The 25,095-nt window shown below is 46.5% G+C and overlaps 1 protein-coding gene across 3 annotated transcripts in view; it reads right to left on the bottom strand.

Moving 5' to 3' along the window:
- The window catches only part of ZMIZ2 (zinc finger MIZ-type containing 2), a 90,699-nt gene extending 68,688 nt beyond the window's left edge, over positions 1-22,011 (bottom strand). For all 3 annotated transcript variants that reach the window (XM_083368764.1, XM_083368766.1, XM_083368767.1), the window contains exon 1: positions 21,627-22,011. The gene's annotated coding sequence lies outside the window, so the exon portion shown is untranslated. The remainder of the gene's footprint in view (positions 1-21,626) is intronic.
- Between the last annotated feature and the right edge of the window lie 3,084 nt (positions 22,012-25,095).

Raw genomic sequence — 25,095 nt, 5'->3', positions numbered from 1 at the left:
GGACAAACTGCTCTCAAGCACTGGTTAGTCACAGATGCAAAGCCAAGCTTTTGACAGGGATAAGGCAGAACATTTATTATACAGGCAGTCCTCGACCACAGTTGAGCTCAAAATTTATGTTACTAAGTGGGGCAGTTAATTTTGCCCCATTTTACGAGCTTTCCTGCCACAGTTGTTAAGTGAATCACTGCAATTGTTAAGTTAGTTAACATGGTTATAAAGTGAACCTGGCTTCCTCACTGACTTTGCTTGTCAGAAGGTCGCAAAAAGTGATCACATGACCCCGGGACACTGTGACCGTCATAAAAAGGAGTTAGCTGCCAAGCATCTGAATTCTGATCACGTGACCCTGGGGATGTTACAACGTTCATGTGAACAATGGTCATTAGTCACTTTTTTCAGTGCTGCCGAAAAACCTAAAATGGTCACTAAGTGAATGGTGTCAGCTCAAGGACTGCCTGTGTGTTCCTTGCTCCCACTTTTGCTACCTGTTCGTTTCTGAGTGAAACTGAAAAGGCCACTTTGCCATGCTAAAACCCCTAAGTGGCCTTCCTCCGGATTATTCTGCCTCACACCTAGATCTTCTGAGTAGTTCACACAATTTACTGAGCCAAAGTACAGTTTTGTTAGGATTCAGCCTAGCCCAGGGGTAGGCAACCTTGGCTCTCTTATGACTTGTGGACTTCAACTCCCAGAATTCCTGAGCCAGCCATGCTGAGGGGAAAGGGAGCTGAGCCATGCTGGCTCAGGAATTCTGGGAGTTGAAGTCCACAAGTCATAAAAGAGTCAAGGTTGCCTACCCTTGGCCTAGCCAGTTGTGTGAACAGAGCCAGGGTGAATTGGCATCCCAGTTATAGTTTAGCGCTGTGTCTTTCTGCCTGTTGTCTTTCTCCCAGACTGAAGATAAATCTTACAGTTTTTCCAGAGTCTTCCTAAGAAAGTTGGGTCGGGGAAGAAGAATCTGAAGTAAAGAAAAGACCAGGAGTCTAACTTTGAGCTCACACACAGCCAGATAGTTTACCAAAAACCTATTTGCGTCACTAGCATTTCCAGGTGGTAAATGGCTGCTGTACTGCTCCGTTCTCTCTGAACATACGCAAACTGCCTTTCCGTCATCAAAGAAAAGCAGCCCTTAAGTGATAAGCAAGACTCAATCCTGCCTCCCCTGACAGCTTTCTGTTTTATAAAATGCTTTTCCAGGGAATATGCCTCAAATGCACAGATTGGCGCTGAATCTATCAACTACCCACCCACCCATCTGGCTGCACTCTTTAATGCAAAAGGATGCAAAAGGAACCGGCTTATGGGATGCTCTAGCCTAGTTGCAGGTTATCCCTGTCAGTCACTGTCACCTGCAGAGTCAGAGTGTGTGTGTGTGTGTGTGTGTGTGTGTGTGTCCCCTCCTCCTCTCTCTCCCCTCCAAGAGCTGCAATGCCTTTCAAGTGGGGAGGGGAGGAGATGACACAGACCAGTGGGTTAAAGCTAATCAGCCCCGGGAATGCCAAGAATGAGCAATCCCCTTTTCTCCCCCCACAGAAGCTGACATGATTATCGGCACCTCGCCTCCGAATTGAGAGAAGGAGGGACTTGAGACTTCCCACCTTCGCTGCAAGGAAGATGCAAGAACCCGGGAGCCATGACTTGCACATTGCAGGTCGATGCATAATGCATGGGCCAAACTGCAGCCAGTCAAGTTGTGAGGATGGCTGGGGAGGAAAAGCACCAATCCACTCAACACCCAGAATGTACCATTCGGTCACTGAAACAGATGCTGGGAAGAGCAGAAGCCTTTAAGATGGCAGTTAAACTGTGCACAAAAGGATATGCGTGCTTTTATGCTAGCCTATCTCAACCTGGCTGTGCTGGGTGATAGGATTGATTGATTGATTGATTGACTGACCAATCAATTTCTATAGCCACCCATCTGAGTCAATGACTGAATTATGAAGTACAGGTTGTCCCCACCGTACAACCACAATTGAGCCCAAACTTTGTGTTGCTAAATGAAACATTTGTTAAATGAATGTTGTCCGATTTTATGACCTTTCTTGCCACAGTTGTTAATTGAATCACTGCAGTTATTTAGTAATATGGTTGTTAAGTGAATCTGGCTTGCCCACTGACTTCGCTTGTCAGATGGTCGCGAAAGGAGATCACATGACACCAGGACACGGCAACAGACATAAATACGAGTCAGTTGCCAAGCGTCTGGATTTCGATCACGTGACCACGGGGATGCTGCAACGGTCATAAGTGTGAAAATCGGTCGTAAGTCACTTTTTTCAGTGCCGATGTAACTTCAAACTGTCACTTCAAACGAACTGTTGTAAATCAAGGACTACCTGTACAGTATCTCTGGAACACCCAGCGAAGCGTAGCGCTGCCACGGCTTTGGCTGATCTTGAAGCCTAAGCAGACCTAGGCAAGTACTTACAAAAGTTGCCCTGAGCATTTGCTTCTAAGTGTACCAGAAGGTGAACATGGTTAAATATCCAGGGAGTAACCGTATTAACTACCCTGAATGACTTTGGTTTACATCCCTCTGAAAATGGGAATGAAGTCGATTTAGTTCCGACCAGAACTCCAGGCTCTGCTCTGTCCTGGCCCGGCCTCCTTTGGAGAAGTTGGCCTTCAGCACTTTACTCAACATTGTGTGCTTATTTATAACCAGGTTTGTTCAAGAGCTGCTGTGAATCTGGTGAGATGGACAAAACTTCACAGGAGAGGCTTCCAAGCAGCCTCTTGACCAGGGGCCTTCAAACTTGGCCCTTTTATGACCTGTGGACTTCAACTCCCAGAATTCCTCAGCCAGGCACGCTGGCTGAGGAATTCTGGGAGTTGAAGTCCAGAAGTCATAAAAGGGCCAAGTTCGAAGACCCCTGCTCTTGACAATGGGGCAATTCACCAGCTGCTATGGTGCTGCAGTGACATACAGGCAGTCCTCAACTTACAGCACTTTGTTTCGTGACCAAAGTTAAGCAGCACTGAAAAACTGACTTATGCATTTTACGACCATTGCAGCATCCCCATGGACACGTGATCAAAATTCAGGCACTTAGTAACGGGTTCTTATCTATGATGGATTGCAGTGTCCCGGAGGTCACGTGGTCTCCTTTTGCGACCTTCTGAACAAGCAAAGTCAACGGGGAAGCCAGATTCTCTTAACAACCGTGTTACTAACTGAGCAGCTGCAGGGATTTCCCTGAAAAACTGTGGTAAGAAAGGTTGTAAAAACAGGGCAAAGCTCACTCAACATATGTCTCACTTAGCAACAGAAAATCTGGGCTCAATTGTGGTCGTACGTTGAGGACTAGCTGCACACCTCAGACCTTCCCATCTTTCCTGCAAGCAGGGCAGGAGGCTAAAAGGAGCAGAATCCACAGCTCTGGGTCTTGGCTGCAAAGTCTAATCTGGTTAGCAGGGCCCTTCCCCCAACGCGAGGAATTTGGAGCTGCTCTGACCCAGATTTTCAAAAACCTCCCAGTCCACAACTGATCTGATGATACTCCATAACTTCTCCCCGCCCATCTTTGGCCTCTCATCTCAACTCCTTCCCTCCCCTTTTTTCCCCAGAATATCAGCAGCTCTCCCAGAACCAGTTTCCTAATTGTTCTCACTGTAAACCGTGGGTGCTTTTTAAAAAAAAAGGGGGGGGAAGAGCAAAGTTACTAAGCTGAAAACAAGACTATACCATCTCTAGAAAGCTGGGAGTACTTGATAGATAACCAGCCTCTGTTCTCGCAGCGTACTTTCTTCCTACTTAGAAAGGAGGAGAGTGAAGTTAATTCCCACATCACGAAAGAAAAAAAACACGTCTATTTCCTCCTGACTTGCAGCAGGTCCCATAATAATTAGCCAATCTCATTTGCATGTCACAATTCCCTTCCAATCCGGGTGGTATGTCTGTGAGTATGCAGGGACCAAGAGGAGGGAGTGACTGTGTGCTCTAAGTGTGTGTCAGGGTGGGGGGAAACCCAGCCCTGGTCCACTCCTCAGTTGACTTAATACCACCACATGTCAGAAAACAAATGAAAAGTCCACCCAAAAGGGTGTGTGAGATCCTGTGAATTCACTTGAAAGTGCCTCTAAAAGCCCCCAAAACTCATCAACTCGGAACCTACCAATGGGAGGACTTCAAACTTCCCCGCCGCATACATTGCAACCCATGAAGGACAGATTTGAAGAAGTTGTGGGTGGGGGAAAATAACTTCCTGAGATACAAATGTTTGCCTGGGAATCCCCCAAGGAACGGGGTACAGTGCTATTCTTCCAAGTAAAACCCCAACCCTTGGGGAGGGGGGGGAGGGAGGAGAGAGAGAATCTTGTAACATTTTGAAGTACTTGCCCTTTCAAAGAAGGTAGGCAGATCAACAGCTCTTGTCCAAATCATACATTCAGCACAGCTTTCCCAATTTCTAGTCAAGTCACAGTCGCTTTTCAAAATACTGATTTCTCAGTACCGGAAATGCCCCCATCTAATCCCCACTGTGATGTCCTATGTACACAACAGTAAGAAGAAGAGAGGGTCCAGCTATTCTCCAAAGCACCAGAAGGCAGAACAAGAAGCCATGGATGGAAAGTAATCAAGGAGAGAACCAACCTAGGAGGAGAAATTTCCTTGAGAGTGAAAACAATTAAATCAGTGGAATGGCTTGTTTCCAGAATTGGTGGGTCTTCCATCACATGGTTATAAGAAGAGCTTGGGCTCTTCTTATAACCATCATTTGTCCAGAACGGTATATGGTCTCCTGTTTGAGCAGGGGTTGGAATCAGAACAGGGGTCTCCAATCTTGACAACTTTTAAGACTTGTGGACTTCAACTCCCAGAATTCTGGGGAAGTCCCACATGTCTTAAAGTTGCCAAGGTTGAGGACCCCTGGATTAGAAGACCTCCAAGGTTCCTTTCAACTCTGTTATTCTGTTATAAGATGAAGCCACTCCACTAACTTCAAGATATAGAAAATGCCATGTTTTCAAAGCTTTTCTATCTACAATGTTTCCAAAGTTTTCTAACAACTCTGGCAGCATTGGGGGTTTTCCTCTATTTAGCACAGAATATCTGAGATAACTTTTTTGGTAAAGTTCAAAGCTGTTTAGAAAAACAAAACCACAACTGAAAACCAGATTCAAAAAAAACACACAACCCAACAAAACACATCAAGGGCAAGCTATGTATACGCACAGAGGCAAAAAGGCATAGGTCCTAATGAATCAACAGAAGATGACTTGGCTTTCCTGGTGTATCTAAAGTTTGACATAAAGTCTAAACAATTAGTTTCTTCCCCCCCCACCGCCGATTAGTCATACAGATAAGGATGGCTCCCATTAGTTAGAAATTCTTGTTAATCATTAGTAGTAGTGGAAGTAATGATTCTTATTTTGGCCAATCCATCTCTTTCAGACCATGTTTTGAAGAACACCTCCTCCATGTTCTGTAGAAAGCTTAGTAAGGAAAAACTGCGGGGAAAACTCCAGAGGGAGTTGCAAACCTCTTCTTGTTCACTCAAGGTTTGACTCCTATACGAAGACGGCATCGAATATGCCAAGCCCTTTAAGCAACAGCTTTGCATGTAGAAAAAAATTCAACAGCTCCCATGGAGATGTAATGGACACAGAAGAGAATAACTTCCAGGATTAAATCAGGAGTTTTCTCAGCTCGAATAGCTAAGGAATCCCCCAGAGGATGTTCTTCTCCCAAGTCCCACCTGTTATGGATCTCCTTCCTAAATTCCAAATCCCTATTCAGCCATAACCCGCAATACTGGGTTCAAACAATACACTAAGCTGTGACTCACTAGCCCCCAAGTCAAATAAACCACATTATAGCTTACTGCAAAGTGTGAACTCAGTCCTCATCTGCCTGGCACAATATTGTCAATCTAATGTCACAGGGCTGTTCTGAGGCGAAAATGGGAACAACGAGATCCTTGAAGGTAGAAGACACGTTACATAAAGAAGGAGAACTGCAAGTTCTTTGGAGAGATGAGATGAATATTTCAGGGTGATGATGTCTCAGCTGAGCTAGGTTACTCAGCCACAGCAAGATAACTCGCTCTTTCCTCCTGTCTCACTCAGTCAGTGCAAATCCACACAATTATCTGGCAAAGAAAAGAGCTTAAAAACCAGCATGAGTCACGACTTCATGTCAGGTAGTTCTTAAGTGAATCAGAAGCATTCTAGTTCCCCCGGAACCAGAACAAAAAGTTTCAGCATGACACATTTTAAAGAAGGAAGAGGGCAGTTGTCCAGGAGAGGCTGATAATTAAGACTCACTAAGAAGAAGCATCTGGAGATGATGCCTCTATTTGAGTACAGGCCTCATAATGCCACAAGGACAAAAGACAGCCAAGATGTCAACAAAAGACTTTTCTTCTCATGTTAGCAAATGGGGGAATGAGGGAGGCTGACTGGTCCTTAGGGAAGGAAAACCTAAGAAATTAAGATTAACACAAGGGAACAATCTCTCTTTGCCAGAGTGTCTAGCATTTAAGTAGGAGCCTTGCAGAAGCCTACAGCGTCAATATGTATTGGACCTGCTTTGTTACCAGTTCAAACTCTGTGTGTACATGAGCTAATAGTACAGGGCGGAAAAAGGGACAGAAAGGGGTGTCCAAAACGATTAGAAGCAGAAAAGCTCCTTGCTAAGAAAGACAACAGTGCCTGGGACTTTTTAGGCTGAGGGCAAAGGCAGGCAAGGTGAGAGAGGACAGAGACATATAAGATCATGTATGGCTTAGAAAATGCAGACAAAGGGAGTTTTCTCTCTTTTCTGGCTACATAATCACTCGGGATCAGCCAAGTGAATCTAAAATCCAGAAGATTTGGATGTGGTAAAAGAAAAGAAAAAAGGCTCTTTGTTTTTTGGGCAAGACCACAGAACGGAATCCACCACCAAGAAGGGAGAGACGGGTCACCTATTTAGACGGCTTTAAAAGGGACAATCCTGGTGGATTATCTACGTTGCGCACTGAGAGCTGTTTATTCTCTCCTTCGGAATGGCAGGCAAACAACTGAAAAGGGGCACCAGCTGCCGGGAAAGCAGCAATAGCAGAAGTGTGCTGCTAACCACTGGTTCTGCACAGATGTAAGGTGGAAAGGGAAGATAAAAAATAGCCTGGAAACTTAATCTTTTCGGTAGGACTTGGCTGGCCAGAGTGAAACGCAGAACGCGAGACTGTTGGCTTGCTCAAGCAGCACCTCTCTTACCTTGCTCAAGAACCTTATTTCCTCTTTTGGCCCCGGATTCATGCCAGACCGGATTCATGCCAGACCGATGGGTAGAGGGGAAATACCAAGGGCTAGTTCTCTCCCCTCTCCCCACAGTCAGTTCTACATATTTGCTTCCTCCTTACCCTAAGGCCCTTTGCCTTCTGCAGTGGGAGGCATTCCAGCAGCCTCCAAAGGCCATGCCCTCCTCCATTAAGGCCTGCAGGGTTTTTTTGGCCCCAGGCTGAATGGAAGTATCAGGCAGAAATATTTGCTTGCTTTCAAGCACTGATATTGCAAAATCATCATCATCATCATCTTCAAATCGAATGATCTAGTGATTACATGAAACATCCACACAGATTCCTTGGCAGCCATATACAGGCAGTCCTCGGCTATTTAGTGACTGCTGGAAGTTACAAGAGCGCCGGGAAAAGTGACATGACCATTTTTCACATGATTACATTTCAGGCGCTTGGCAACCGGCATGTATTTACGACAGTTGCACTCTGATCACCGTTTGGCTTCCAACAAGCAAAGTCAATGGGGGAAGTCAGATTCGCTTAACGACTGCATGATTCACTTAAGAACTGCAGCGATTTGCTTAACAACTGAGCATTGCACTAGTGTCAGAAGCGTGGAGGAGCTTTCGGGTTGAAAGGATTAGCCAGTTACATCACCGTTGCCCGGGGGGGCGGGGATATGCCCAGTTAGGGCTCAGGAGCTCAACCCCAACGCCATGGCAGCACTCGGGTCTCAAACGTGGGCTTCTTGTTTCTCAAGCCACTGTTCTAACCACGCGAGCCATCGGGCTCCTAAAAAAAGTCATAAAATGAGGCAAAACTCAGGTAACAACTGCCTTCTTGCTCAGCAGTGGAAAACCTTGAGCTCAATGTCAAGTCAAGGACAACCTGTAGAACTGACTGGCCATCAGGATGTTTTCTCAACTTCCTACTTTAGCTTCCGACATTATGTAGTATTCCACTGAGGTCTCCCACCATCAGAACCACTAGGAAATCAACTCCGCAGAAAGACCAGAACCACACTTTGTGGAGATTGGCTATAGTATACTAATGAGACCCAGTTTGGTGTAGGGATCTGGATAAGGCGTCGGATTAGGAACCAAGAGACCTGCCTTAGGCACACCAATTAGTTGGGTGACCTTGAGCCAGTCGCTCAAGGAGGCAATGGCAAACCACTTGTGAAATCTTGCCGAGAAAAAAAACCCAGGGACTTTTCCAGGCAATCTCCAAAAATCAGACACAACTGGAAAGAAGGAAAACCAACCACACAGACTCTTGCAAGTCTCATTTTGTGCTGCTCTGCCTTCTCTCTCAGTGAATAAGTGTCTGCCTGAACGGCTTCCAAATATTGCTTCACTTTCTTTGACTAGGGCAACGGCTCCCAACCTTTTCTATACTCCGCACCCCTAGAACGCTTCTGATATATTCTCGCAACCCTTACAAGATAGCGGCAATAAATTATGCACATACACTATAATTTTGAAAAGCCAAGTTTTCACACACCCCTCACACACCCGGTTGGGAACCCCTGGCCTAGGGAACAGTTCTTGCATATTTCTGTCAAGGTTGCCTCCTTTACTCCCTACATTCATCTAAGCATTAGCTAGGCGAAACCCTGATTACTTTTGGAGTCCAGATTAGGCAAAGGGTAGCATTCTGTATTTGTATTCATTGTTAAGATGAACCCCGTTCAGCCCCAACAAAAGAATTCTAAAGAATTGCACAGAATTGCTGTGTGTGAGAGAGAGATAGGTGGTTTCCAAATTTGATAATATAAATAAATGAAACGTGTCCTTGTTATAGCCCATCAAATATTCCTCTTTGGTCATAAACCAACATACACGCCAAAATGCATCTTGTTTCATTTTCTTTTGGCATGACAAGTGAAACCACTACCGGGTCAATAATCTTTTCCTGCAACAACAGAAGTCTTCTGCTGGTTGGGCTTTGATTTGGTTGCCAAGTGCATAAAGAAACAGATTCTCCCTCTTCTACTGAAACCATAGTACAGGGTTTCTCAACCACGGCAACCTCAAGGTGTGTAGACTTCAACTCCCAGAATTCCCCAATGGATAGCTGATGTGGTGTCGCAATGGCAACTATCTTCTGCAGCTGGTACAATGGCAAGGGCGTTTGTCCCAAAAGAAGATCACAAGTTAAACTAAGTGAACTCTAGATCATCCACTCACTTATGTAACGTTGGGAGGGAACTTGTGAAGGGTGGGAGGGAAGGCACACACTTGTAAGAGTACCCACCCATAAATCATACAGGTGCCGATAAGATGACAGGGAAGTCAACAGTGAGTTGCAGACATTCTCTGAAAACTCTTTGCTTTTATTCCTGTCCAGTGCTGTGTTACATGCTTGTTATTCACTGTGTTACCTAGCAAAGCATCTCTGCTAGCTCACTGCGAACCAGGAACCTTTCTGCCCAAAGTCCTGAATGCAAACAGACCTCATCGAGCAAGCACCTATCTGGATGGGTGAAGACCAATGAAACCGATATCAAATGTTGAGATTGGAAGAGATGCTATGGAAAGCCCCAAGCAGCAATAGTGGCACCAGCCCTCCCCACCCCAAGAAAAGGGAGAGTGGACATGTTTCATTCTCAGTAAACAACAAAACACCTTTCTAATTATTATGAATCGGCAATTTCTTACAGATGCTTCAGATGTAACCCGTGATTCTCTCCATCTAAAGCAGAAGTACAGGTCCCTCCTGAAGTTGCAACTTATTTATCGTTCTTGTGATAAGATGGGGATGCAATAAATCACACGGATAGTTATTATAGTTACGGTAAGTTGCTTTTAACTTAAATCAACTTCACTTCTACCCATCTTTTTCTTTTTGTTCCAGCCTATTTTGAAGAGTATATCCATCAGTACGATGCCCAGAGCCCATGAACCACACACATCTCCCCTCTCAAACTCCCCAGGCTACTGAACTAACGCACCTCTATGACTGTGGTTTAATATGCTGCCTACATATAAAAGTAAGTCAGAATAGCGACCAATTTTGATTTAACACTCACTCATAAGCTATCAATGGTCCTGGAGATCATTGGCTCCTGCCCATCTTTTTAGAACTCTGGGAGGAGCTGCGGTAACCAGGAATTCAAAACTGAGTTTGTGTGCTGTCTACATTGGGGGTCTTGGCAAGCCATAAATAGCAATACCAGATTTGTTCTTGATTTAACAGTTCCCTGGTTAGTAGGGAGCAGAGAGTTCAATCTGCACAATGTACTAAATGCTGAATTCATAATTAATGTAGACATTCCTACTAGCTTAAGGAAGTAAACAGTTAGGTGGATAAACCCTAAATTGGAATTCTCAAAAATTCTGCCTCATTGTATGCAAACTTGAGCAGACTTATGGCAGTGTCAATTCGAAGTGCATCTTCTAGATACATTCATGTTCCCTCCACAAAGAGGACCCAAGTTGTGCTACCAAGTGCCAGGATGACAATTTCTGATTTTTGAGAAGTCGAAAGAGGTATAAGGCATATATATGACTTTTCTATAAATGGCCTCACAGATTTGTAAAGTGCCAAACAACATCAGAACGGACACGGAGAAATATAAAATTTAGAAGACCTGGGAGGGAAGCAAAAGCAAGCTTGTTTGAACAAAGTACAAAGACTACCTTTTACTGACCACATCCTTGTGAAAAAGAAATCCTAGGAGCTGCAAGAGATTAGAAGGCTGGAGAAAGCTGTGCTACGTCATACTCTAGGCAAGACAATCACTCCTTTCCACCACCAACACCACCCATGTTAATTAATCTGCAATAAAGATCCTCTTCCGATGTCTAACATCATGGAAAGTAAGACCATGTCTACAAAGGAGAGTGTGTATTTGTGCCTTCAAGTCAGCGCGGACTCTTGGCGACTGTCTGGACAAGTCCCTGCAATTTTTTTGGCAAGATTTCCGAAGTGGTTTTTGCCTTTCTTCTTTCTGGGCTTTGAGAGAAACAGACTGGCCCAAGGTCACCCAACTGGCTTTGTGCCTAAGGCAGGGCTGGGACTCAGGGTGTCCTGGATCCTAGCCTGGTGGTGCCTTAACCGCTACTCCAAACTGGCCCTCTTTGAGAGTAGAAGGGAATAATCCTTTTAAATAAACCCCCACTTTGGCAGATGAGATTGCTAGCTATGCCATGGGTCCCCACAGTTCTGCCTTTAAGCAGCAATTTGGTTAGGGTTGACTAGCAATTCCATTCAGTAGTGAAAAAAAGCTACAGGGCCAACACAAGAGTTTGGAAAAGACACAGCAGCACAACCTATGTTCCTCTCACAGTATCTGTCCTGTCTTTTCTCTCAGGTCAGGATTAATAGGCTTCGTTTTCTTCCCATGTACCACCAGTGTTATCCTCCCCACAACAATCTTATGAAATAAGTCAAGCTAAAATGGGCAACTGAGTAAAAATGTTCAGTAAGTTTCATGCCTGGACAGGAATGACAAGCTGGGCATCTCCATAAGTTGTTGCGCAACATTTTTTGGCAAGGGTATTGTCTCTTTTCAAATGTACAGACTGACGATATGGACCTTACTTTTGCCTGATGAGTGGGCTAACACAGCATGAATGACAGGCCATATAAATAGATGGCTATGAATAGTTAAAAGTGTGTGTGATGGGAACTGCATTATGAAATTAGCTTCAGGAGGACAGAATATTAAATAAAGAAATAGCAAAGAGTATTCAACAGCCAGTTATGCCTGGATTGGAATGTTTGTCAAGAGGGAAAAAATGGGCTTTTTTTGCTCATGATTTGCTTAGCCATTACTACTAGCAGTAGTAGTAGAAGACCACCACCAAATCCCTAAGGACTCTTGGTGGATAAGCAAGAGATTAAGAAGGTTTCTTGCCTCTTATATGTTTACAATCAGCAAAAGAAGATGTATAAGAACTCATAAATAAATGCATATACGTACCAATGAAAAACAAAGAACACACATGGTCCTCAAGTTACAGCTGGTGGCTTAGGGACAGAAGTCACAACCCATTGGAAAAAGGGCATTTACAACACAGTTTTACGACAGTTGTGTTGAAAACCAGAATTTACTTAGAAGGCTCCAATATAGTCATATGTCAAGGACTACCTGTAATATTAAATTAACCAAACTTTAACCAAAGCTAGACGGGATCAAGACCCAAAGTCACTCAATTTTAAGCAGCTTCTAAACTGCAATCAGGTGTGAGTCAACAAGATATTCTCTGGGACAGAGGTCCCCAACCTTTTGGGCACCAGGGACTGGTTACATGGAGAAAGGCTTTTCCGCGGACCAGAGGGTGCGTGTTGTTATGTGCTGCCCGCATCTCGCGGATGGGGCTTTGCTTGTTTGTGTTGACCGGTTGCTGGCATGCTGCAGCCCGGTACCAGTCCACGGACCGGGGGTTGGGGACCCCTGCTCTAGGAGGCCAGTCCAAAGTAACAAGGATACCACTGAAACGCAGTGCCACTGAGCTTCAGATACCTTACCCACTCTGGGTAAATCAGACTGGCCAGAATGATTCCACTGGGAAAATGTGATCTAATGCATCACCATGAGGCCTCCCAAATTTCATACAGCCATGCTCACATAGGGTACCTTCACAACAATCCCAAGTGACAGAGATCCACAATTGCTAAGTCAACATCAAAAAAACCACACTGTATTTTAGCGCATATGTGACCCAAGCCATAAAGAAACATAAGGGAATGTACAGTCTCCAACCCATTTCCTTCAGAAAGGCCTTGCTCATGTTCTCATCCCCATTGGCAGCTTGGTCCATGGTAAATGATGACATGTTCATCATGAGGCAAGTGTTGCAGCCATGTTCTTGCAAGTACTAGATCACATCTTTGTCTGGTGACATCAGGATGCATTTGTCAACATTTCTACATTATCAGTTTTGAATGAACACCGCCCATCCAACTGTACTTCTAAAATAGGCAAGTTATTTAAAATGTGTCCCCCAACCCATCTCTTCCTTAAGACTTTACAGGGATGAAAACAGGCAGAGTAACATCCTCTAGCATCCAGCCTTTATTTTTCCAGTGCTTTGTCCACCTTTTTCTTTCTCCAAAGGACACTCCAAATAAACAGGCCCTGGCAGCTTTCTTTACTTATTTCAGCCTAACATTCCTTAATGAATTGTTTTATGCAAAAGAAGAAAGAAGATACCATGAGAAAGCATTGGAGGAAAGGGAAGATATACAGTACTCCAAGAAAAAAAAAAGATGTCTCAGTTGGAAGCACTCAAAATATTTCACTGTTTATATAGCATCATCATCACGGAGTATAAAATTTGCCGCCTTTGTGATGAACAGCTTACAGTCCTACGTTCAACAAAAACAGAAGCATGTACACTGCAGTTCCCATAACAATCTAGGAACAGGCCTTGGAAAGCCATTTGAAGAGCATCAAGATTTGCAATGACCACAGGTCATCCCAGAGAATGTGAAAGAGAATGAGGTTTGAGGACAGGTTCAAAAGCATAAGCCAGCTGGCCTAAAACAGGCACTCTGAGAAGTAGTTTCAGCCATCAGGGCTAGTAAAAGAGAAAGATCAGAATTTTTTAGGGGAGCAAAAAGGGACTGAGCAGAAATACATAGTGAAATTGGCCTCAGTTCACAGGCCAATCTCACCTATGTATTTGAAATTGTAAACCTCCACTTGGCTAAAGTGATTTTCAAAAATGAAGAACAAAAAAAAAGCTACTTAAAATAATGGTTCTCAAAAGCAGGGGTCCTCAACCTCGGCAACTTTAAGACTTGTGGACTTCAACTCCCAGAATTCCTGGCTAAGGAATTCTGGGAGTTGGAGTCCACAAGTCTTAAAGTTGCCAAGGTCGAGGAGCCCTGCTCAAAAGTCTTCACCGAGATGGCTGTGCTTGAAAGGAGGTTCGCAAACTCTCCTACAGGCAGAAGAAGAAAAGCTGACTGCCAGATCAGGCCTAGGAGGTCCCCTAATTAAGATAACGAAAGGCATTCCGCTCAGCTGCCAGCGCTGTTTACTGGCCTTCCTTTTATGCCCTTAACAGAAGCTTGATCTGCCAAGCAGGCTTGTTTACTTACTTGCTCAATTTCATAAGAGCTGCTGTTAAGAAGAGACACGGAAATCAAGCCAGGTCATTCTCCAAGTCTTCTGAGAATCCTGCATCCTGCTTCTCTGACTCAGTTCTGCTAGACACAAACTAATTATTCCAAAGAGCTCCTAAAAAGAAAAGCAGCAGATCATTCTGCATCTGCTCTGTCACATGATCAACAAACCATACATGGTCAGATGAGCAATCCAGCACTTGACAGCTTTCTACTTTCCCTTCTTCACTCACAGAGAGAGGGGGGGAGGGAGGGGGGGAGAGAGGGAGAGAGCGAAAGGGAGAGAGAGAGGGAGGGGGAGAGATGGAGAGGGAGGGAGAGGGAGAGCGAAAGGGAGAGAGAGAGGAAGGAAGAAATGGAAAGGGAGGGAGGGAGAGGGGGAGGGGAAGAGGGAGAGAGGGAGGGAGGGACAGAGGGAGGGAGAGAGCGAAAGGGAGAGAGAGAGGGAGATGAAAAGGGAGGGAGAGGGAGAGAGAGAGGGAGGGAGAGCGAAAGGGAGAGAGGGAGGGAGGGAGAGGGAGAGAGGGACGAGGGAGGGAGAGAGAGAAAGGGAGAGAGAGGGGGAGGGAGGGAAAGATGGAAAGGGAGAGGGAGAGAGACAGGGAGAGCAAGAGAGAGAGAGAGGGAGGGAGGGAGGAAGAGGGAGAGAGGAGAGAGAGGGGGACTGGGAGAGGGAGGGAGGGAGGGAGAGAGGGAGGGAAGGAGAGAGAGAGGACCAGCCCTTGAGAAGGTGATTTCCAAGTACCATCTCCCTATGGTAAACTGAAGTTGCATAATCCAATAAACAGATGCATGGTTTAAATGCTGTTGACAGTTTACCTTGGCTCTAAGCCTATACAAGTTGGAGAGGCTACACTTTTATTTCCGAAGACTGAGATCAAATCCTCCAACAAACATTTCCCCTGACTTTTAACCAAATAGATAGTCTCCGGTGCTTTGCAAATTAATCCACGCGCCTGCTTTAATAACAGCTATTTTTGATCACAACATCCCCCTGTTTGTCTTGCAAAGGCTTTTAAGCAAACTTATCTGTGCCTGTAAAAGCACACTTACAAGAAAATAAGTATAGTTGAATACGATGGCTAATAAACTACTGGATAAATATGCTTAGGATCTTCTTACAAGTTAAGGAGTACGGAACAACACCTAAGAACAAGAAGAACAAGAAAGACATTGTGCTTCCTCTCACAGTGTCGTCTACTGAATTATATAATAGAAAGTGTTAAGAAAATGATTAAAAACTTTTAAACAACAACGTAACACTAGATACCCATAATGGAAAACATGCTTCAGGTTGCAGACGGTTCTTTTACTTTTGAGGTCAGTAAAAAGGCAAAATAGTCAAGGAAGCCCACAAACCCAACTGCTTCATATATTCCAGAATTTATTCTTGGATTGTTATCATAGCTTGTTCAGAGACTAAAAAATAAGGCCCTGGATTCAAGCCTATTTAGCTGCCCCCACTGCTTGATGAAGGCAAGAACCAACTAAACAGCAATTAATTGCTTGTTTATAATACCCTTTATGCTTGAATTATATCAAACCATGATCAAGCATAGGGTTTCAGACCTTAAGTTAAAAAGTATTAATGCAGGCAACAAACATTCCAGACTATAAGTTTTATTTATTATATCCTTGCAAGGTTGGCTCTTTAAAGATTCGTTAAATTTAAGATATATATATTTCCAAAGCTGAAGAGAATTCTAGAGGCTTTTCATTAACTGATCATATCACATTATAAACGTATTTGACAAAATATAACTTTCATCAGCTAGTAACTTGCCATCCCGGAATCATGGGATTTGTCATCCAACACATTTATAGGAATTCTAGTTAGGAAAGTTGATTCAATATCACCACAAACCACGGACAGTATTGGATGCAGATTTAGTCAACAAATCCAATAAAACGAGTTATGACACTCTTAATTTTTACTGATTTTAACAGACCCACTCCACGTAGGACTAAGGTTGGCTTTATATATCATATCAAACTATAATGTGGGTTGATTTTGAATTAATATAACACAACCCAGTCCCAATGTATGCTATATCCAGCAATATGGTTAACCAAATCACGGCTTAGTTATTGTGTGACCTATCTTGCACGGTTCACAAGTTTTAGATTTTTGACGTACCACCACAAGTGAGCACAAAATTTCTGTTGTAAAGTAAGACATTTGTTAAGTGATGTTTTCTCCTTTTTACGAGCTTTCTTGCACAAGTTGTTAAGTGAATCACTGCAGTTGCTAAGTTAGTGACACAGTTGTTAAGTGAATCTGGCTTTCCCCATTGACTTTGCTTGTCAGAAGGTCGCAAAAGAGGATCACATGACCTGGGACACTGCGACCGCCATAAATATGAACCAGGTGCCAAGCATCTGAATTTTGATCACATGATCATGGGGATGCTGCAAAGGTTGTAACTGTGAAAAATGGTCCTAAGTCACTTTACTTGATTTAATTTTAGTCACTACTGCTTTGTTAATAACGGACTAGAGCAGGGGCAGGCAACCTTGGCTCTTTTATGACTCGTGGATTTCAACTCCCAGAATTCCTGAGCCAGCCATGCTGAGGAGAAAAGGAGAGGTTTCCAAGCTGAGCCATGCTGGCTCAGGAATTCTGGGAGTTGAAGTCCACAAGTCATAAAAGAGCCAAGGTTGCCTAACCCTGGCTTAGCCAGTTTATCTGTGTAAGGCCTAGTTCAGGGGTCTTCAGACTTGGCCCTTTTATGACTCATGGACTTCAACTCCCAGAATTCCTGAGCCAGCCATGCTGAGGGGAAAGGGAGAGGTTTCCAAGATGAGCCATGTTGAAGTCCACGAGTCATAAAAGAGCCAAGGTTGCCTAACCCTGGCTTAGGGTCACCAGATCTAGGCTGTTAACAGCCAAATACTCACTACATGCCATGGCATCAAAGAAACTCAGAAAATTTTGCAACCTACATCTGGGATATCTAATTAGTTAAAAGAACTAACAGAAAGAAAAACTATCACCGTATCCAGGCAGTATTGCAGGCAGATAAATTCAGGTAGTCCTCAACTTAAAACAACTCATTTACTGATTGCCCAAAGTTACAACAGCACTGGAAAAAAGTGACTTATGACTGTTTTTCACACTTGTGACCGTTGCAGCACCTCCACCGTCACATGATCAAAGTTCAGACGCTTGGCGACTGGCTCACATTTATGACGGTTGCAGTTTCCTAGGGTCACGTGATCACCTTTTGCAACCTCCTTCCAAGCAAAGTCAGAGGGGAAGCCAAATTCACTTAACAACCATGTTATTAACTTAATAACCGCGACGATTCGCTTGACAACTGCGGCAAGAAAGGTCACAAAATGGGGCAAAACTCAGTTAACTGTTTCGCTCAATTGCGGCCGTAAGTCGAGGACTATCTCCATTTGCATGACACCGTGGTGGCCGTCTACTCCAACCTTCCCCAATCCTCCCAACAAAACAAACAAGAGCACTAACTCTCGAGTAGAATTGGCTACTCCAACAAGCTTCTGCCCGCTACCATAATCATTTAGACAATAATGCCTTTGTAGTCTCTATGATGCTGGCACAGTTCCCTAGTCCTCATTTACTGAATAAGGGTTTACTTATTTATTGAGGAGTATCTGTAAGTTGCATCAATTCACGCCAATTGTAAGTGGGTCAGAATACAGGTTATTCATTTTGTGATTGTTCAAAGTTGCAACAGGGGTGAAAAAGGTGACCCTGTGATCGGCTTTTCACCCTTGTGACTGTTGCAGCATCTCTGTTTTCACGTGATCTAAATTCAGAGGCTTGGCGACGGCTTCCTATTTATGACGGCTGCAGTGTCCTGGGACCAGACGGTCAGCTTCTTGGACCTTCTGAATGAGCAACGTCAACAGGGGAAGAAGCCAGATTCACTCAACAACCGTGTTACTAACAACTGCAGTGATTCACTTAATGACTGTGGCAAAAAAGGTCACAAAACGGGGCAAGGCTCACTTAATAAGCTGTCTTGCTTAGCAGCGGAAATCTTGTACTCAGTTCATATATAAGCACTATCAAAAATGGAACAGTTAAAATAAGAATACCAACAACAATCAGCTTCGTGTAATAACCCAAACAAATTTAAAGACCAAAATCTTACTGAAATTATACCAAATTAAACTTGCTTCCTCAACATCAGCCAGACTGGGGCTCTGCATCCTTCTGCGGGTTGGGAGATATTATATGGGGACTTCTGAAGGCCTCTTGCCTGCTTACAGGCACCACAAGCAGCTTCCCTGGATGTCCAAACGGAATGGACAAATACTTTTTGGGTAGTGTTTCCTGTATAATCCAGTGCTGTGTTGCAATGGCAGACTTTGCATAACACAAGACATTATGCAAACCAAGCAAAGCACCTCACTTTGAGCATGACAAAGGGGCCCATTTTCTTTGTTGTTTTAATCCCAGTGGACTCACTGGGGTTATTTCTCTAGAAGCAGAATTCTGAGTGGACTCATCCAGAAAGAAGTGCCTGGTAGGTCTGCATTAGGCTTGAGAAATGAACATGGTAAAAGAAAGCATTACACCCAAAGAAAACAGCCAAAGACAGGGCAGGACAAGCTTTGCCCAACCTACAAAACCAGCCCGCTGAGTGTTCCTAGCTTTGCAATGTCCCTGTTCAAATGTTCACCAAAGGACAGGAGTAAGTTCATCTTTGTACGAGAGAGAGAGAGAGAGAGAGAGAGAGAGAGAGAGAGAGAGAGAGAGAGAGAGAGAGAGAGAGAGAGAGAGTGTCACATCAGCCTGGCAATAAGCCATGTCCTATGTCCCACTGCTATCTCAGCCAAGATTGGTGAGTAACAAAAGAAACACAGAGCTTTTGTAACCATCCTACCTGGTTAAGACATAAATTTCTGCCTTGCTTTCATATTCTGCTGAGCGAAGGAACTATTACCCTGTGGAAGAGCGTATGGATTCAATTCCTGATTATCTTCCAAGAGGAACAGAAAAGGCCACACATTTGAATGACAGTTGCTTCACACATTCAAAGAAATCTTGCTGGGGTCACAAAAAGAGACTTGATGAGATTGTGGAGATGGCCGCACTTGATCCTTTGAAGCCTGCAAGTGATTTGTATTCTAAGGATTGTTTTTTTAAGCACAGGCCTAAGGTATCCATTTGTATCTCTGTGGCCGAAAAAGTAGCCCAAAAAAAGGGGGGGGGAGGCAAGTTTAAAAACAAATAAATTTGCTGCCAGGTAAGTAGGATTCAATGACATGAGTTCACACACAACACTCAGATGTAAGACTTGGTGAATAAAACAGAATTTATGAAAATGATTTGGCTTTGGCTGATATGCTAACCCAGTCAATACTGAGTTAAAAAGGGCCACATAGATGACCTTGGAAAATGAAATGTGGACAGAATAGTGGATAGTAAGTATTTTCAGCATTCATTTTAGTTTCTCTATTCCAGCACTACGGCTTTTATTTTATTTTGAGTTCAGTATTTTTCCCCCCCTGAGGGATGTTTAACACATGCAGCAAGGTGGGCTCCTAAAGGTGGTAAAATGAATTTAAAAGAGTAAGGAGCTCTCCCTCTCTATTTTATATAACCTGGGAGGCTTCCTTTCTTTCTCTCTCTCTCTCCGGTATTTTACTGGATGCTGGAAAGCTCCAGGACAAAAACAGACTAGCAGCATCTCTAGAAGCAGAAGCGGGAGCAGTAATAACAAAGCAAGTTAGCAATCTCTCCACATGCAGCCTTCAGCCACCCTGACCAATAAAAGATAACATTTAAAGATTTTAAAAGTTCAGAAACATGGCCTAAGGAGCCAAAAGACCACAACGGATATGCAAAACAGAAGAAAGATGCAATCAAAAAAGTACACCAAGAACTTTCCCTCCCCCCCCCCCACACACACACACGCACTCTGAATGGATCTCAAGATAGCATTCAAGTAGCCGGAACAGATTAAATTGAGCAAATAATGGAACAGAAGGAGGCAATGGCTTTATCTTGGGCCGCTCTCTTACCCTGGATCCCTGGCTTGGAGGTGGGGGGGGGGGGGGGAGAGAAGAACTGCAGGGACTCTGAAAGGGGGTGTCTTTTCAGCTTGAAAAACCTCCAGCTTTCAGGCACCAGAGATGACCAAAACTTTGCCGAAGTCTTCACAAGCCCTATACCCTTCACCGACTTGAAAGCCTTAATGCAACCTGATAAGAGCTGCTGGGTAACACTTGACTTGCATCCCTTCCAGCAGAGTGTTTCTCCCAGGTTAGGCAGACTCTGCTTTTCTGCAGTTCTCTGACAATTGCAATTCTCCCAACAACAGACATAATTCCCACCCACCCCGGGGCAGGGGTGGTGGTGGTGGGAAAGGGCAGGATGGCCGCCAGCATCCAAGCATCTTTTCTCCGCGAAAGAGAGAAGATGCAAACCCCACACCACTCTCCTGCGCTCCCCCCCCCAAATGCCGCCTGTTCCCAGAAGAAAACCAAGATGCTAGCCACCAAAGGGGTCGTCGGTGCGTGGCCCGCCAGCAGGTGCCTTCTGCAGCCACCCCACCCACATCCCAAGCCCGCTGGGGAAGGGAGGAGGAGAAGGGCCCCGTCTTTCGAAGGCCGGGCCAACTTCCCGACCCATGCCCGCCCCAAGGTGGCAGCTCCGGTTGCCATGGAGATTCACTTTCTCTCTCTCTCTTCCCTCCCTCCCACCCACCCACCCCCCTCCCTCCCCACCCATCCCCGCCGCCTATTTCGGGGCGCACACACACACACACACACCTTGGCTTCCGAGCCCCCAAGCCCCCCACGTGGAAGATCCGGAGCAGCACCCAAACAATCCCCACAACGCAGCCAGGAGGGGTCGGGAGAAGCAGCGGCCAAAGCCGGAGCGGGCGCGCTCTGTTCTGCGCCTGGGGGGGGGCGCTCCGCTCCCGGCCCACCCCCGCCTCCCCTCCCCTCCCCCGGGAAGCCCGAAGGGGCAAAACCAAAGAAAGGCGGCTGGTGGGGAGGAAGGCGAGGGGGAGAGAGGGAAGGAGAAGAGCCGCAATCCGGAGGATGGGAAGGGGGGGGGAGAGAGAGAGAGGGGGGTCCTCCTGCCCAACCGGAGAAGACCCCCCCTCCGCCGGTTCCAAATCCGCCCAGCCCTTCCCCACCGCATCTCCCCCCTCCTTTCCCTGGGGGGGGGAACCCACCCGGCCGTGCCCCCAATCTCGCCCACCCTCCATCCCACCCCCCCGCGGCCTCGAGTCCCAAGGACAGGACCCCCTCCCTCCCTCCCTCCCTCCGTTTTCCAAGGAAGCGCCCGGGCCCCGTCCGGCAGCCCCGTCCAGAGGGAGCCCGGACAATTACCTCGCTCGGAGCGGGGGCCGCTCTGCCTGGCGGCGCGAGGAGGAAGCTCGGGGGGGGGAGCCGAGCCGCGCTCTCTCTCTCTCTCTCTCTCTCGCTGGCTGGCTGGCTCTGCCGTCTCCTGGCTCGGCTGGGCTTTTCCCTACAGCCGCTTCTGCCCGGCTTCCATGGTGGGGGGCCGCCCGCCTTGGGCTGCGAGGCACGGGAGAGGAGGGCGACGGGCCGGGCGGACTGAACAAAGCCCCCCGTGCAGGCGGCGGCTGCTGGCGGCTGGCGGCGGCTGGCTACTGCTGCTGCTGCTGCTGCTGCGGCTGAAGCGCCAGCCCTACGAGCGCCGCCGCGCAGCAGCAGCAGCCCCCCACCTCCATCCTGCCTGCGCCTTCACCTCGCCGCGCCAATTGCACAATAGAGCCGGGCCAGCCTCATCAATATTCATCGCCCTCCCCTCCCCTCCCCTCCCCTCCCCGCCGCTCAGGCTAGAGCAATGGAGCTCCTATCGCGCCGCCTGGCCGGCAGAAGCAGCTGCAGGAGGAGGGCGGGGGGGGGGGCGGCGGAGGGAGCGCTTGCCTTGGCCGCGCTTCCCTGCACCTCTCGCGGCGGCCTTGCAGGTGAGGTGCGCGCGGCGAAGGCGGCGGCGGCGGGAGGTGCTGGGCAGGCGAGGAGCGGGCAGCCCTGGCGGGTCTCGCCTCCCTTCGGGCCGCGCCGAGGGAAAGAGAGCAGACAAAGGGCGACCGGAGCCCGGCTGTTGCTGCCTGCCCGCCCGCCCGCCCCCTTCTGCAGCCGCCGCTCCGCCAAGGGCCAGGCTGGGCGTGGAAGCCCCGGGCGCGCCGGTTCCGCCCTTCGGCCGCTTGGGGCTTCCCGGGAGCGCGTGGCCAGCCCCGGCCGCTGTCCTAGGCTGGGGCGGCTGTCTCGCGTCCCAGGCGGGCCGGCCGGGAAGAGAAGGGTCGGGGCGGCCGCCTCCGGCTCCGGCCGAGCTCGGCTGGCTTGGTGCAAAAGCGACCGAAGCGGAGAGATGTAAAGCTGGCGGTGCCAAGCTCGCTGGATGCGCCCAGGCGGCCCAGGCCGGCCAGGCCTCGCGCCCCTGAGAGGAGAAGCCGCCCGCCGAAGTGGATCGGAGCGGCCGGCTTTGCAGAGATGCTGGAAGGGGAGGAAGCCGAGGTCCCGGATCGGGCGTGCCTTTCCAACCAGGCGTCCCCTGTACGGGATCCCCCGTAATCTGCCCATTCGTGTAGAGCAGGGTGTCCAACCTTGGCAACTTTTAAGACCTGTTGGACTTCAACTCCCAGAATCCCCCAGCCAGAATTCTACCGTAGGTCTTAAAAGTTGCCCTGCTTGGACACCCGTCGAGGATGAAGGCTGGGGTCTAGCCCGCACTTCCCAGCCCTAACTTCCGAACACTGAGGACAATTAACCAGCGGAACAGCTTGCCCCCAGAAAGCGTGGGCGCTCCGTCGCTGGAGATTTTTAAGAAGAGACTAGAGAGCCACTGGTCTGAAATGGTATAGGTTCTCCTGCTTGAGAGGGGGGGCTGGACTAGAAGACCTCCGAGGTCCCTTCCAGCTCTATTCTGTTCAAAATAAACTGATTCATGCAAAAGGGGCCTGGAAAGGATTGCAGTATGTGCGTGACAAACTGGGACAAGATACTTCATCCGAAGTACCACTGAAGATGTTACCTAGCCTGTTAGCAAAATGTTCGGAAGCTGAACGCCAAACTCAAGAGAACAAACCGCCACCAGCATCTACCACCTGAGCTACAATTATGTTCTACCATTTCAGGATTGCAAGTTAACGTTTAACGACTGAAACTCCCTGAAATTACCTAAGGGTCAGAATCGGGCAGATCCGGAAGACTTGCATTGGTGGCTTAATTTTTAAATGCAGGTTGTAATTTGGTTTTATGAAGAACCAGGTTCTCACGTTGCAATAAACTCTGATGCAGTTGATCCTAAGGGAACAAAACTTTCCAAAACTGGGAGAATATTAGAAGTGCACAAAAGACAGTAGGATCCATACCACTGGAAATTACCATTGTAAATACTTTTTTCCCACTTTTGTCTCCATTACACAAAGGGGGGAAAAAGTCATCAGGTACCCCTTTTTCTGACTAACCCAATTTATTAAAAAGCACCAGCTTTTGGGAGTTTCATTGGATGAATTTGATGAAGTGAGGTGTAGCACATGAAAGCTGATGCTTTTAATAAAATGTGTTCGTTGGGGGAAATGCCAGTCGTCTGGTTTTTATTTATTTTGCTTTCTGTAGATTGACATAACTCTCCTACATATTGGGATAGTGATTTTTCAGAAACTATTCAGTAAGCCAAAGGCTCCTCAAAAGCCAGTTTCCAACAGCGGCTGAAGTCTGCATTTCCACACTTCTTCAAGAAGCCAAATTCTACTGAATTAAAATAGTAGCACCGTGAAGATGCCTAGAAGTTTTTTGGGTGCTTTCCTATCCAGGAATGGAGACCTAATCTGACCAATGTAAGGTCTTACAGGTAGCTCTCGACTTAGAACAGTCTGTTTAGTGACCATTCAAGTTACAACAGCACTGAGAAAAGCGATTTATGGCCATTTTTCACAGCTACAACCGTTGCAACATCCCCATGATCACCAGATCAGACTTCAGGCATTGGCAACTGACTCATACTTATGACCGTTGCAGGGTCCTGGGGTTCATGGGATCTCCCCTTTGCCACCTTCGGACAAGGAAAGTCAATGGGGAAGCCAGATTAACTTAACAACCGTGTTACTAACTTAACTTCTGCAGTGACTCGCTTAACAAATGTGGCAAGAAAGGTAATAAAATGGGACAAAACTCACTTAACAACCGTCTCATTTAGCAACGGAAATTTTGGGCTCGTAGGTTGAGGACTACTACTATTCCCAGTCAATAATGTTGTCTAGCAGGAGAATGTGGTCCGACGGTTTCCCTAACGAGTTGCTATCCAGCTGTACCAGACTTCAAGTCCCATAATCCCGCAGGCAGTTGCAGTCATAAAATGACACCCAATCTACCTATACTTATAAGAGTTCTTTGGATTAGGAGTATGGGAAAGAACCATGCGGGATTAAGCATCTTTTCTTGGAAATTATTTAGAAAAACATTCTAAAATTTACGATGGGAACAGTCTCCCTCTGGAAAAGAACCAAGCAATTTTTTTAAAAAGCAACTAGGCAAGTGATATGAGCCTGGAGGTTGGGGTGGCTGGGAGTGGCCCTGTTTAGTCGCGTCACCAGCCTAATTTAGCAGGTGCCCATGAAGCTCACATAACTGCATTCCACTCTGCCCTCCCAAGTGGCAAAACGTCTGGAGAAACTTAGTACTTCACCCCCAGTGAAAGTAAATTTATTGGAATAATGAGCAGAGAGAAATAGCCACTGAAATGGGAAAACTCCCGGGAGAGAAAAGGCTTGGCTACCATGCGACAAATGAGATACCACACCACAACCAGCATGCAAATGATGTGTTT

This window comes from Vipera ursinii (assembly GCF_947247035.1).
Source record: "Vipera ursinii genome assembly, chromosome: 8".
Taxonomy (NCBI): Eukaryota; Metazoa; Chordata; class Lepidosauria; order Squamata; family Viperidae; genus Vipera; species Vipera ursinii.
This window is presented reverse-complemented; position numbering and strand designations above follow the sequence as displayed.